Source organism: Rhopalosiphum maidis, chromosome 1 (genome assembly GCF_003676215.2).
Source record: "Rhopalosiphum maidis isolate BTI-1 chromosome 1, ASM367621v3, whole genome shotgun sequence".
In the NCBI taxonomy this organism is placed as follows: domain Eukaryota; kingdom Metazoa; phylum Arthropoda; class Insecta; order Hemiptera; family Aphididae; genus Rhopalosiphum; species Rhopalosiphum maidis.
The window spans coordinates 22,233,908-22,250,146 of NC_040877.1; the positions used below are offsets into that span (position 1 = coordinate 22,233,908).

The 16,239-nt window shown below is 33.2% G+C and overlaps 1 long non-coding RNA gene across 1 annotated transcript in view; it reads left to right on the forward strand.

The window, feature by feature from the left end:
• The window catches only part of LOC113556084, a 99,497-nt gene that overhangs the window by 23,409 nt on the left and 59,849 nt on the right, over positions 1–16,239 (forward strand). The window contains exon 2 of the long non-coding RNA XR_003405446.1: positions 9,820–9,901. This is a non-coding gene — a long non-coding RNA (uncharacterized LOC113556084). The remainder of the gene's footprint in view (positions 1–9,819; positions 9,902–16,239) is intronic.

Genomic DNA, 16,239 nt, shown 5'->3' on the forward strand with positions numbered 1-16,239 from the left:
GATTAAAATAGAAATATTTAATAGATGATTAAAAGATAAGAAAAATACAATTCTAAAAATAAACATAATCCAGACAGTGTATACAGAAAATGTGGACCAAAAATCAACTTTTAAATTAAACAATTAAACAAAAACGGGCAATTTGTATTTAAAACAAGTATAAGTTAAATATAAATTGATATATTTCTGTGACTAAAAAAATGAATATAATTTATCTTCGAAAATAGTGTTATATTCGTCATTCGTTTTTTCCCGTAATAAAAACGAACAGACTAGTCATCATCGTAACTGGTTTTAACTAGGTACAAACTAATTATAAATCGAACTATTGTGATGTTTAAATTGTTTAAAAATAGCAGTCCAACATGGTATTACCGTGAGTTACGAAATTAGCTTTCACAATGATCTCAGAATGAAAAAATTATAAATCTGACAGATCAAAGTGAAAACCAGCTTCGCATCAAATAGTATTGCAAGTCCAATAAAATACAATGTTTATAATAATTTGGATAAAATGAACATTATATAAAGAAAAAATTGATGGTAAAAAATTAAATAGGTAGGTACTTACATTACGATAATATAAAATGAATATCACGTGAGACTTACTGGAGTATTCCTAGAGACGGAATGTATAGTGTACGTCTACGTTGCGCACATACCTATTGGAGACATGAAACCACGTGTTCCGTTTCCAGCATTTCCGGTCGATGCGCGAAACAATAGACGCCCGGCGATCCGACGTCCTGTGCTTTGCCCGTCCGGCTACGATCACACTAGATTGGCGACTTGTTACGACTTGTAAAAACGATTTTTTCATTACAAAAATATAATATTGTTACGAAAAAATTTTTTTTAAGTATGGCGAAATTTAGCACGTAGGTAAATAAAAAAAAATTGATAACCGTTTTAAGGAAATCCGTCGAGAACCGAAAATCATTGCAACCGACGAAAATATCGTATCCTGATGGTGGGGGGGTAAGAAAAACTTCGACGAAAAAATCTTTAAAAAAAAAAAAAAACAGTACTTAATACACGCGCGGACACGTTCACGGTTCGGCGCTGAGAGCGAAATAATGTAGCCGCGGAGCCGGAGCGTCGTCAGACACCGCAGACACACGCACGCAGACACACGACTCACAGGCAATAAAACAAAACGACGACTGCGAACCCGATACCAACGTCCAACACTACCGACCGCACGACTGGCAGCTCCGTATGAATACAGTTTGAACACGTACGCGGCAGAAGGCCGGGTACGGTTGGTACCACAGTATTCCCTCCCGAATATAAATATCATGTACATCGGCGGAGTGTTTGCGCGCGCGCGTTAGCCGGCCGGCTGGGTGGCTGAGCCGGCAGCTCGCTCGCTCACGCAAGCGCACGTCGTATTCCCTCGTTCTCACTCACACCCATCACGCTCCCGGACTGGCGGACGCGGTTCGCCGCCGAGAAGACGAGCGAGCAGCGTTCGCGGGGCGCCGCCAAACCCCGTCGGTCGCACACATCGCACGCACACACGGTGACCGTCGTCCGTCGGCGGCGACGCAACCGTCTCACCCGCACTCTCTCGCACACCAACCACCCGCTCGCCGTCGGTGCCGTCCGTCGCCGGTTTCATTCAGAAAATAATTTACTTCCCTCTTCACCGCGCGACAACAACGACGGGGTGGGTGGGCGGTGTGTAATACGTGTGTTTTACCCGGTGGGGGGCGTATGGCATCGCGGAAAGGTGGTCGGCGAACAGCAGACGTACGAACGAACGCGGGCGGCGCCTCCCACCAATCCACACACACGCACACGTCGCAGCGCCGTTTAATAAGCGACATTCTTTTTATTCATACACACACACACACACACACACCGGTAACGATGTTCGTATGCGTTTCCCGTCGTGGGTAATACGCTCGTCTGGACGGCGTTGTGTGTGTGTTTCTAGGCCGCGCGTGACGTCATCGTAGGAAAAATAGTCCTATGCGACAAAATCGCATTATACTGATAAATTGCCACGTGCTCGGGACCCGCGTACGATATAAAATATAACGATATTTACACCGTACGCGCGTCGAATTATCCCCTAACTCCGAATGCGTCGGCGCTAATTAATTTATCCGCGTGAAGAGGAGGACGTGTTGCTCGTCGCGGCCGTAGCGTTGTTGTTGGTGGTAGTGGTGGTGGTGGTGGTGGTGGTGGTAGCGGCGACGGCGTTCGGGACCGGCGTGGCGTTCACGATGGGGTGGTTTGCTATGAGAATTTATCGATTCGGTCGGTCGAGATTTCTGAGTAACGGGTGATGAAAATTTGCAGAATATATATTGTTGTACACAGACACACACGCGCGGGCGCATCCGCGCCCGCAGTGATGTGTAAAATAACAATAATTTATATAAAACAGTCGCCGATCGGTCGATGATGGTGGTGAGGTTCGGTGAAACGGAGGCAATAAACATTCCACTCGAACGATGCATTCACCACCACACGCCCGACGCGCACACAATATATTATACGCGACGCCATCGGCGGGAATGTTGCGCACAGGTAATAATAATAACATATTATATTATATTGTTATGTATTGTTGTATTATAGTCGTCGCCGTCGTTAAGACTTGCCGGTTTCGGAGCACGAACGAGCCGACATTATGTCGGACCATAGGAGGGAGAGGAGGACGACGCGATATAATAATATAATAAATAGGGAGTGAGAACCGGAGAGAAGCATAAGAATTGGAACTCAGCCATTCGAATGGCCCAAAAGTGTGTCCCGGTCGCATTAATTAGGTTTAATTGAATGTACACGACGGCGTAATGAATCGACGATACGACGACACGCTATAGGGAGAGAGGGATCGCGTTTCCCTCGGACGGAGTATAGCGAAGGTTGTCGGACAGACTAAAATTAACGTCTGCTGATACCCCGGCGATTACAATATAATATTATAATAAATATAATATTCGGTTTAGTAGTTTATAGTATATAATGCTATTCTTTTGTGACGAATGTCGTACGATTTCATTGTTGTGCTTATCCACCGCAGACCGCGGCGGTAGACACGGACGCAAATTGTCCGCGTGAAAGTTATAAAAACGAAAGGTAAGGTCAATAAACGACGAAAAAGGCGAATTCTTCGAAGAAGACTACTGTTACTACAATTACTACTACCGCTAATACGCTACTAAGCTACAGTTACTTACTATACTACTACGTGTCTACATCTGTTACCCCTACTTGTATATATGTATATAAATAATAATATATATAATATAATTATAATATGTGATCGCGACTAGCCAATCGTTTTGAGAAACGTATTTAATTACTACCCCGATGAGCCTCCGCCCAACTCTATCCGGCACCGTATCACGCCATTATAACGACGTATGTGTGAATCAACCGTACGCGTACATGGGTAATTTCACCCTTCGGATTAAATGTATGAATTATTAGACTGCACACACGTCGTCCTCGGCACAGACATGCATCGAACTGAGTACATACATATTATTATTATACATACAAATCTAAAGTGGTGTTTCGAAGAAATGCGACATACCGCTGCAACCGCATACCACAGTGCAGGTCGATAACCCTTGCACGGCGGCTTAGCATATACAAACGCATCGACACTTGCACGCACGCGTAACGCACTGACACGCACACGCGGGCTCAGCGTACGCAACACACGATAGACCGGTCCTTCGCCGCCGCCGCCGCCGCCGCCGGAATGTGCCCCCCATTCTACTGACCTCCGTGTTCCCACAGCTCGTTGGTGGCCCGCCGCCGTCGCCACCACCTCCACAGACGTCGTCGTCGTCACCATCACCACCTCCGTCGATTTTTGCGCGAGTAAAAGCTTTTGGCGGGGCTGTCGTGTCCGGCGAAACTGCGGGCTCGTCCGAAAGTGACTACACGAAGCGGAAGGTTGCGGGTGCTTCGGAGGCGGTGACGACGGTGCATCGTGGAGACTCCGAGACGGCGGCGCTCGTGAGAACGTTAGCGGTTTTCGCTAATTGCGCGCAACGAACGTCCAACAGACTGCGGCGGCAGACCGTACACGGTGCACCTTATACCTACATTACAGTAATCTCTGTCAGTGTGATCGCCTCATCGTATTTACTATTTTCATATCACCATAATCATTATTATGGTTATTGTCGCCGTATTGATACCGTTGGACTAGCCTTTTAGAAACCGTCAGACAAAAGGTCCGTGGAGTCACGTATACACCATACGCGAGGGAGAGAGCGAGAGAGAGCGAGTGAGAGGAAGAGAGAATATATATTATACATAATACAGAACATTATTGACTATATATGTCATATACACATACGGATAACTGGAACAGGATGTGTGCGATGCGTGTGTGTCCAATTTGTACAGGGTGATTCACCATATAAGCATGCTCACCCCCATTTTCTTAATTTAATAATATATTTATAAATTTATTCAAATTTTAATATTTGGAATTTTTAAATATACTTAAAGACCATATTTCCAAATTGTTGTACTTCTTAGGGTAGGTCCTATGGTAATATAAACTTATGCTTTTCAAATGAAAACTTCTTCTTTTTTATACAATTTTACTTTTAATTGTCTAATGGAAAATATTTTCCAAAACTTTGATGCAGGTACCACATTCATAATTCGAACGAATATATCTTTAATTACTAAAATGTTTATATTAAGGATAAAGATGATCGAGTATCGACAACCGATATCGGACATAGTATCTATTATACAAGGACCATTTTTATAAATTATAATTCATAAATATTGATAGATTAGTATAAACTACTAAAATGTTCAAATTATCATAACGATAACCCCCATATCTTCCAAATCCAAACCCATTATCGTGGATTTATTATCCTTATAGTACACAAAGCTAAATAATTTAAAAATCTCTCGTTCGAATTTTGAATATGTGATACGTTAACATTTGTAGAAAAATTATCGGCTAAATAATTTACTGTTTAAAAACGGGAGGTTGTTATTTGAATAACAGACGTTTATATCTTAATAAGACATTCCTTGAGTAGTACAAAAAAATCGTAAGAATTTTAAAATTACATGGTCTTCAAATATATTTAAAAATTCCAATAATGAGATTTTTGAATAATTAGGGTATATTGAAGAATAAAAAGGGGTGATCGTGCGTAGTAAATCACCCTGTATTCACTATTCAGTAATAATAATACTAATACACACACATCTATATTATAATATACCGATCTGTGCATGTCACATATATACTATTATATAACGTACCGCATAGCATTTGGCACGCACGTGTGACGTAAAAGGAAACGATCGGAATTTCGCACGCCGAATGTTTTGGATCTCGGCCATCAACGCCGCCACCGCCGTTAAAGATGTCTTCTTCGCGGGGACACGATTTTTGAAATACGCGTATAATATTCTAATATATATATAGTATATACTATATGTAGTAGATGTGTGTATTAAGTGACGCGTTCCGATTTTATACACAATACTTTTCAATATAGTACCTAAATATAGATGTGTTTTAATAAAATACGAGTATATTGTATTCTTGCAATATTGTGGCGAACATATTACGTCTAGAGGGTCGAAACGAATTTATTAACGAAACATAGAGCCAGTTAGAGGTATATGCGCGATGATATTCTATTCAAAACTCGCGTTGAAATACATATACTTACAAATCGCAGAGCATCACGTTAGCACCAATCCTAAATGGAAATAAAAAACGAAACGACTAGGTTGATGCGGGCTATACCGACTTTCAACTGCATGCTGCAGGTGCTAGTAAAGTCACCACTGCTACAACACGTTTTAATATAATAAGATAACATAAAATTCAAGCTGATGCGAAAATCAGGGTGAAATCTACTTGTGAATGAATTCTAGTAAACTTCTGTCGACACTTTAGAAAAAGTTTCGAGTCACTTCGTACATCGTAACACGCATGATTGAGTCGTGAACGTCCTATAAACTCCTGCAAGAATGTCAATATAATAATATTTAAATATTAGGTACCTATTTAATATTATGCTGCACAAGTACGATACACGACCCACTGCAACTACGGTCGGTAATATCATTATTAAACATTATCACATTGAATGTATATATATAATATATCTGCACAACTGCGTAAATATAATTACAAAATATTATATACTATATTGTAGAGAGAGTAGAATAAAAAAAAATATTTTGTGCTCAAAAGTCGTCAGCAAATATGAACAATAAACCGATTTAATTAAAGTAAATGTATTGCAAAGCTTAATTAATAGAATTAAAAACGAATATAATTATTACATTATAATTTCATGTAAGTATCAACATGTAGTTAATGTTGATGACTTATGAGTGTATTTGCGTTCCACTCGATGATCGCGACGGACTGTAAATATATAGGTATGCATAAATACTCGAGTTCGCGACCGGTGACCACGGTCGTTGTAACATTGCGAATACCATCGATTGTACGAGTACACGACCGTTCGTCGCCTGGGACCAAGCACACTATATTGTCGTTTTATGTGTATCGCATATGTATATGATGATCGTGTGTATAGTGTATGTATGTAATATGTATAAATCATATATTATGTGAATGCATTTATATGTGAAAACGAGTATACACATATAATATAACAAAATAATATTAGAAAAATATACGTATAGGGACTCAGCAGCGACCACATGCACGACCACAGAGGGATAAGAATATTTTTGTTTTTTTTAGTAGACGTATTGACATTTTACATTTTTTACTCTCGTCACATTTACATAATATGTATAACCATTGAACAGTTCACAGTACAGCCCCGTCGTACGCACGTTTTATACATATATATATATTTTAAATATTGAATTTCACATACCTATATATATGTGTGTGTATGTGTGTGTGTATATAATTATGAGTTTTCTTCTTTTGCTATATAGTCGTCGGATCCTGCAGCGAATCGATAAATAATTGACCAACATAACATTATAATGCGCATCACTAAAATATTAAAATGCATAACTCCGATTGAATATCGATGTTTAAATGAAAACCTATTCCCCTTCGACGTCCGACCACGTGTATATACAATCGCCGTTCATTCAATCGCGTCCTGCAGCGCCCGCCTGCCCACCCAAGAGGTGTTGGACCGCACGGTTGATGGTAATCTTTATTATGAATACACACACACACACACACACACACACATTGCGATGATCGACCTTTGGTGATGGTGACTGCAGGGTCTCGAGTGAAGTCGATGGGGTGTATATATATAAGTTATGTCAAGGCGCATCGATTCCCTCAATATATATAATATACGATTCTCAGAAGATTATATTCCTAATAAGGCGAGAAATGTGTATATATATATGTATTAAAGTGGTCATTAATACAATGACGGGTTTTTTCAATGTCATTACTTTGTTATATACATTTTTTTTTATAAAGCGAGCATTAAAACGGTCGGAAATCGGAAAGATTTAATATTTCGATTTTTTTCAATAGTTATTTCTCTATATATAATAATATACAAGCATGACTAAAAAACTACCCTTCAAAACCGCATTTGTCCAATAGGCAAATGTTCAAAGACAAATCGTCAATCGCGGTCTCACCATACACATATAATATATATACATATTTATATATACGCAGTGCGTATTCTGTCCCGCATTTCTGTTATCGTTTCTTATCTATATAATAAGTATATGTCATACATATATACGTTTAATACTCGCATCATGTTCCACGTTTGCGACGCATATAACAGTTTACTGAAGCTATATAATGTGTATATAGTGTGTCACGTATAATTTTAGTAGTTTTAGCTGCCATAATACTGTATGGTCGCTAAACGAGCACGCATGAAAAAGCCAGGCCAGACATTATATTATGTTTTCTACAAGGGTCTGCAGCGTATATATATATAAATCACTGATCCCAAATATCTTTTGGCGTATAAATCAAGTAGGGTGTGGTGCATTGAATTCACCGCATGACGCCAAAAAACTGTCAAAATGTACTTTTCTTTGTATTTAAAAAGGCAAATTGAAAATTAGTTTCCGGTATCGTTCTTATTGAATGTACCTATATTTTTTTTCATCCTATATCTAAAATATAAATGCATTTTTAGGGTATTTATAGTGATACATATGTTTTTTTTAATATAATAACGGTAAATAAACTTAACGATAAATTTCACACGTATACATTTACCTAATTTTCTGTAGAACAGTTTAAGTAAGCTATACACTCACAAAATGGATTTTAAATATTATTAAATTAAATTAAATATATTATTGTTATACAAAAAAATATTATAGATATTTAAATAATACATTAATTTATGCGTCGAATAACAACACAAAATTATATATATTTTTTAATAAAAATAATAAATTATATTATAATAAACTTGTTAAATTTACTAAAGAATTTTATTTTATCAACTATTTGACATGGATCATTATTGTGTATTTTTATATATACTACAGTATTGAGCGTTCCTATTTTATAAATATGAAGCATTAAACATGATTTACACTATTTAGAATTTATATATTTTATTTTTAATACATATAATTGTGTAAGTACATCTCAAAGGTATTTTTACATACACCTCCTACACCTATACTTAATCACTATAATAATAGAATACTCACAACTCAACTATATAAGACTTAAATATATTATTTTTTAACTTAAATTAAGTCCGCAGTTCAATGAACATTATTTTTACGTCTGCATAATATTTAAACTAAAGTTAATATTATACTTTAAAAAGTTACTTTCAGACTGAGTTCTTTTAGTATTTTTACGTGTTACTTTGTTAGTATTCACCCTTAACTACAATTTCTACTGTTGTACTTTTCATATTTATTACAGTTAAATTATTTTTTTTATTTCTCGGCATATTTATTAATTGGATTTTCGTTAAGAATGTTGAATTAAATATAGTATGTTTTTTTTTCGTTAAATATATTTTCTTTTCGTTTAGCCCAATGATGGTTATTTGGGTATTTATTATAATTACAAAACTTTGCAATACAAAGCATTATTAAGTCTATATGTATATGCAAGAAATAAAAGCTCGGATACATAACAAAGTAGTTATTAAACTATACAGTTGTGAGTTACATTAATAAAACATACACGAAAATTAAATCTTAAAAAGTTAGCATGATACAAACCAGGTATGTACAACAGGGAAGATTCAACCTTGCCCACAAAACCACTATGAAATGTTATACGAAAATATTCTTTAGTTATATATTATAATTTATTTTAGTTATATTTTGAGTTTTTACTATCATTTATAAATTTATAATATATACACGACATAAAAATGTACAATAAGCGTATGCAATGAGAATATAGTATGTAATGTTGACTATTTTTATTGCTGTATATGGCTAAGTATAGAATGTTAAACTACTTAAACTTGAAGTTACATCTTATACATGAGGAAAACTCATTTGCAATAATAATACGCGTACCTTCAACTGTGGTTTATGATTTTTCACCCAAAATTGTTTCCGGGTACATATAATACAAACTAAAACTGTACTAAGTTAAATTTAAAAGTGATATGTATTATGCTGTATAGGCACATATTTTATGCATCACTATATTTATGAGACAATCAGCCATAAAATGTTTTATTTTTTTACAAAAAACATTAAAATATTATATAAAATAATGGACTGATTCATCAAGAAGATAATCCAAGAATAGTTTTTGATTCTAGACCAATATTTCGTGATCAATATGTATTTGATATTAATATACTGAAAATACTTATATATATATGTTCGCAGACAAAACTCGGGTATCTTGAATGGTGACAATCACGATGAAACAAATATATGATGTTACTTCTCACTGGGTTGTACAAAATTGGTAAGTCTACTTAGAGTAAAATGACGAAATTTTTGTAAATATTTAAAAAAAAGTCGGCATGTCTTGTTTATAAGACAAGGAACATAAAAAGTTTTGCTCGTTCAGTTCTGGTCTGTATACCTATACCGGTCGAAGTGCACACAACATACTATTATATAATTATATATTTATACGTAAACCGTTTTGGCGGATTAATACATATTATAAAGATCATTCGAGTGTTTTAATGTAGATTGCATGTAGGTATATATAGGTAAACAGAACGCAGCAATTGCAGTTGTGAAAAGAAAACTAGAAAAATCAAAAAACCGTGTGAACGAAGCTCATCGTGAAAGGAAAAGATTGTTTTTCCGGCAAAAAATCAAATAAAACAATAATCGATAGAAATCCAAAGTCACCGATTAAGTTATGATTTTATTGAGGCGGCGGCGGTGGCGGCGGCGACGAAGAGTGTGTGCGCGCACGCGCTCGTGTACAAGTGCGCGCGTGCACTTAAAAATCGCCGCCGCCGGTGTCAGTGACCGAAGCGTCGCGGCGCCCCGGGCTCGGTTCCAGAATGTCTATTTCAAAATGGTCGTCGCGGGGCTCCGGCGCGAAATCGTAAATGTTAGGTTTATTTTTAAAAGCTCTCGGCGTCGCGCCGCCACTGACCCCGCGCTACCAGTCGGTAGGTCCCGGTCCGTCTGCAGATATTATACTCACAGACGGCCACTGAAAACACAGTCGACGGCCGATAAAGGTTTGGCGACGCGTGACTTCATGGAACCAACTCACGACTGCAGTTCGTATTGTTGTATTTCGAAGTTCTATAGAATTAGCGCCATAAGCGCAAAATGCCTGCAAAAAGTATCACGGACACCGACTGATGAAGCACCAAAAATATTGTAGAGGAAACTTTACTCGAGAGGGGTTACGCCCCTCGTACTCCCCAAGTATATTGTACCACCGCACCACATTACGTTAAATTTGTTATCATAATAAATGAAATCGATCTAATTATAAATTTAAATCAATTATTGCATTTATTTTTAATTTTAAATAAATATAAATAATTTAATTAATACAAAACATTATGGTACTTTTTATCTTTTTTTAAACATAATGTACGCCTTTTACCCGAATATTTATATAAAATAATTTTATTGTTGAAGACAATATATTTTTCAATATGGCTGGTAGAAGTATAACACGAACCAGATAAAGTTTGTTAAACTAATGCTACTTTAAGTTACTTTTATAAATTTTAATACACATTTTGCTAATGACTTGTATAACAAGTTTGCAGCAAATTGATTTTCACGGTTTTTAATACAACTATTAGACTTCAAAGACTCCTTAATCCTTATAATAATTAATTTAAAACAGATTCTAAAATACAAAATGTATACTTTTTTATGTTTACCGTATACGTACTTATAAGTGTATAATATAATATGTTTAATTTATTTCAATGTTAACTTAAATATATAAAAACAAATTATAATATTCACAGCATTGCCTATTATGTTAAGCACAATTAACACCACTCCGATTTGTGTTTATATGGCAAACCTAGATATAAGTATATAATATTATATCGTTTATCATAAATTAAAATAATATTGAATATTTTCTTCCTGGAAAACATACGTTGCATATATTGGTACATCACGCAGTTTTGATACTTTATAATGCTCTTATTTTTTCTTCCCTGTTATTTTTGTTAATTAATTCATATATAAATTTTCAATTTATAGCAACCTATAGAATATTTTTATTTTTAAATAAGATCTGAATAAGAATACTATTCTAAAAATATTTATATAGGTACCTATATAAAAATAATTAAATAATTATTGAACTATGTGTAGTAGCTTTTAATCAATAAGTATGTAAAGTTTGGGCGGGCCTGAAGTGTTCTGAACGTTTCTCTCGGTGCTAAACACGCCCTTAATACAATTATTGACGATTTCTGATGAGAGGATAAGACATTTCAAACCATATCAGCCCCTCTGCCCCTCAAACAATTATACGTCATATGAAGACACGTCGTGTATGATGTGTCGTTTCAATTTATCTATAACTCCTCCGGCTCCTCGATCATATTCTTAGCTGCTGCGTGTTAAAAATCGATTCATGCCCACGATACGACAATAATATATGGGAGGAGGGGTTGATGTTTTTTATTAGCCGTGTATAATAACAATGATTAAAATATACATTCCAACGACAATTAGGTATTTATATTTCCAAAACGAATGTGATTTTATATTTGTATATGGATAATTAACTTCCCGACATATTGAGAATAAAAAATGATTTCTGCAGTATTGTACAATTGGGTATGTATAATATTATACAAAAACTGGCGAGCACCACACCATTGCCGTTGTTGTATACATACATTGTGCAGATCACTGCGCGCCGCAATAACCTCGTGTGCGGCGTTTTTGGTCTGTTTTTGGCACGAACGTTTGGCGGAACCGATAGCGCACTGTCTGTTATATATTATATACACGGGGTAGTTTAATTACACCGGACATAATAAAAAAAAAAACACTTACTAGAATTAACGATAAAAAACAAATATAGATACAAATTTTGTAATAAGGGACGATACTATATAAATAGATAACAATAGGTACTCTTACATCTTTTACGTTTATCCGTTTATGTATAATTTCACATGACTATAGAATAATGCATTTATACGCTTTATGCTTATGTTATCGCGCACATCAATAAGACAATAATTATGTACCTACCTCGTGTTTTGAATGGTGTATAATATAAATATGGGTAAACATTAAGTAGATATAGGTACGTATAATGATTACATTGGCGGAAATGTCAAATGTATATATAATTTCGAATCCATTAGTAAACCTTTACGATTTTTTGACACATTATGTCATACAGAATATCATAAAGAACGATATATATTCATTCACTATATATATATATATATATATATACTAATACATAATACACGTTCGAACAGAAACTGATTTAATTTTTCGTTTTTTCTTTGATGTAGGTATATAATTTAAAATCTGTAGTAGCGACAGAACATATATACAAACACAAAAATATCTAATCGTCAGAAAAACATCGAGGATTGAGATGAATGTGCGAAGGCTCGATAAAAAATATATATTTTGTGCACAAATATTTATTTAATAGGTAGGTACTATGGCTAGTAGTACCATCGCTAGTGTGTGCAAGGACCATCATCACGACAAAGAATCAAAATTTACAAATTGTTTCACTGACACCAATCAGCATTCGATGTTTCGTATAATTTTCGTGTTGGTTTTTTACAAAAACATTAATTCTATATAACAGAATAACAATGACTTATTTAAAATAAACTATATCACATTTTCCTAATTATGTTAGATGTTATCAGTTATCAAAATATAATATACCCAATATATACAAATACACAAAAAAAAATCCGAGCAAGGTTTACAAAGAAATTTACATAAATATATATATATATACATATACATACAAAAAAAAATTAGTTTCAAGGGGGAGGTTGAACCCCCCAAACCTCTGTATAATTGCCTGCACATTATAAACAATGTAAAGGAATACTATTAGAGCCATCTATTTACAGATATAATAATATAAATTTATGAATCCTTGTTAATTTATTATTTATCATACTTAATTTGCCTTCTATAATACTATTTTATTAATTTAATCATTAATTTTTTACAAATTCTATAAAGATAAAAATAACAATTGATTTTTTTCTTTCTCATACAATTTATCACAATTAAAGAACCTAGCTATAAATGCATATGAACTATGAAGAATATAGATATGTTTAATTGGTAATTAACATTTATTGCTAGATTAGTATATATATGATATATCGTTTAGAAATTTAACAAAAGACCAAAACTGAAAATTAAGATTGAAATATAGAATGTTATCAATTGCCTACAAATTACAATAAGAAAATATAATTTAAATTATAATTTATATACAAATGCACATTTGTATTAACCAAATTGGTACATGAAATACATATCACCACACATACCTAAATTTAAAATTTATGTTTACAATGTAAACTTTATATATCAGTAATAATATGGTATAGTGACTATTTTTTATAATTAACTTAATTGTTTTATACATGGATATTTTCTATTTCTTTGACTCTTGTTTTGTTAAAAGTGAACACAACATTACATATAAATAATTATTGATGTTCCCACGTTTTTATTTTTGTAGGTTATAGTTTATTAAAAAAAAAATATATTATGCTATTTATAATAATAGAGTACCTAACCCACGATTTATTTCAACCATAGTTATTGTTATTTTATTTTATAGCATTTAAACACTTAAATTTTAATATATGTGCCAAATTTCGTTAGTATTACTTAAACTTTTCTTAGTGTATTGCCAAAAGTTGTGTCGTGTCTGGCCAAAAACTGATCCTATAGGCTATAATTGGTTCAACAAACATTATTTCATATTTAAACACGCTACAAAGTTTACCCAATAAAATCTAAAGCTAAAATCTAAGTTATTATATAATCGTAATTAAATTTTGTTAATTAATGTGTGATACAAATTATTTTATTTATTATTCATCATCGCATTTATTAATAAATAAATATAACAAAATTAATTACCATGTAACTCGTGAGAACTGATAGTGGTGATAAAAAAATAAATTCCCGTTCATTAAAAAAGAAGAGAAAAAAACGTTTATCAGTTTTTAGCTGAATTTTAATGGAGAAAATAATTGAAGGTAACATTTTTTAACTAAAAATTATTTTTACACATACACTGTATAATAAAAACTTATAATACATATAATACATTTAGGTATACAGTCTATATTTTATTATGGTTTAATTTTCTAATGGTCAAAACAACGATAATAGTCGATAGCTTTATAGTTATAAAATGTACATACTATATACATATAATATATTATACAGATTAAATCACCAAGCACGATCTTTCACGGCTCCCCTCCCCCTTCTCCCTTTTTTTATTATTAAGCAACTACTTAGTACATGGACTACTATAATTCAATAACTATATAATATGTAAACGTAAATAAACAAAAAAAAATATTAATTACCAAGTTAAATAATAAAATAAGTCTTTTAGGTATCCTTTAATAATAATTCATTTGATCAAATATTTATTTTTAAATTTTTTTTAATATACTTAAAGTTCACATTATTTTCAACGCTAACATTTTTATGTATCGTTTAAGGGGATGTGGTGATACAAATAACTTATTTTTTCTATTAGAAGAATCACTCTATTTTACCGTAAATTATTAATCAAGGTTGTGATACCTAACGTCGACAGCAAAAAAAATAGATTGGATTAAAATGCCGACAGACGAAATATCGAAAAGTTCCAAATATTGACAGTTTAAAATATCAACTGTCGTCCGTCGTTATAATTTATATAAATCAAATTTTATACAATAAAAAAAAAATAAAAAATATTGTTAAAAAAAATATTATAAATTTAACATTTTAATTTCGGATAGGGAGCAAAAATATGTGTTTTTAATTGAATAATTTCATAATGAGTAATAATAAACTAATAATTCATAAATAGGTAGCAAATAATGTAACTTTAATAATAATTTTGATCATATCATGGTATTTAAAAGAATAAAATGATCCATGTTTTTATAAATATTTTTAATTTTAGTTATTTTAGTAGAGGATTATTTTTACTACAAAAATTGGAAACAATGCAATATTTGTCAATATTTATTTTGGTATTAGTAAACATTGGTTTGTCGATATTTTGACTGTTGACATTTTAATTGTCGACGTTTCGTCCGACTTCCGTTAATCGGATGTTTTTTTTTATTAATTTTGACACGTCTAAATCGAAATTCGAACGAGCTGTTTCTGAGTTATTGAACTTTATGTACTTATGGTAATGATTTTATATAAATATAAAATTCTCATTATATGTTATATATTTAGTCTAAAATAGAAATTTTTTATTCGAAGATAATATTCACAAATTGTATAATTGCATGTAATAATTTTAAAATCATTATGGACTCCAATCAACAACGTTTAAACCTATAACTATAAACATGCATTTACATATTATACATAAACATGGGACATAGACAGTATTGTTGTTAGGTGCTTAAAAATTGAAAACTCAAAAACTACTCGCTTGAATTATGATTTATATTTTATATATACATTAACTATTTAAAAAATACAGCATCTCTATGGCAATTTACAATATAAAAGGGTGATTCTTATTTTAAAAAATGAGTATATATCACCAGAATATACCTACTTCTAAAATTGCAAAAGATACTATATAAATGATGGAGGCGA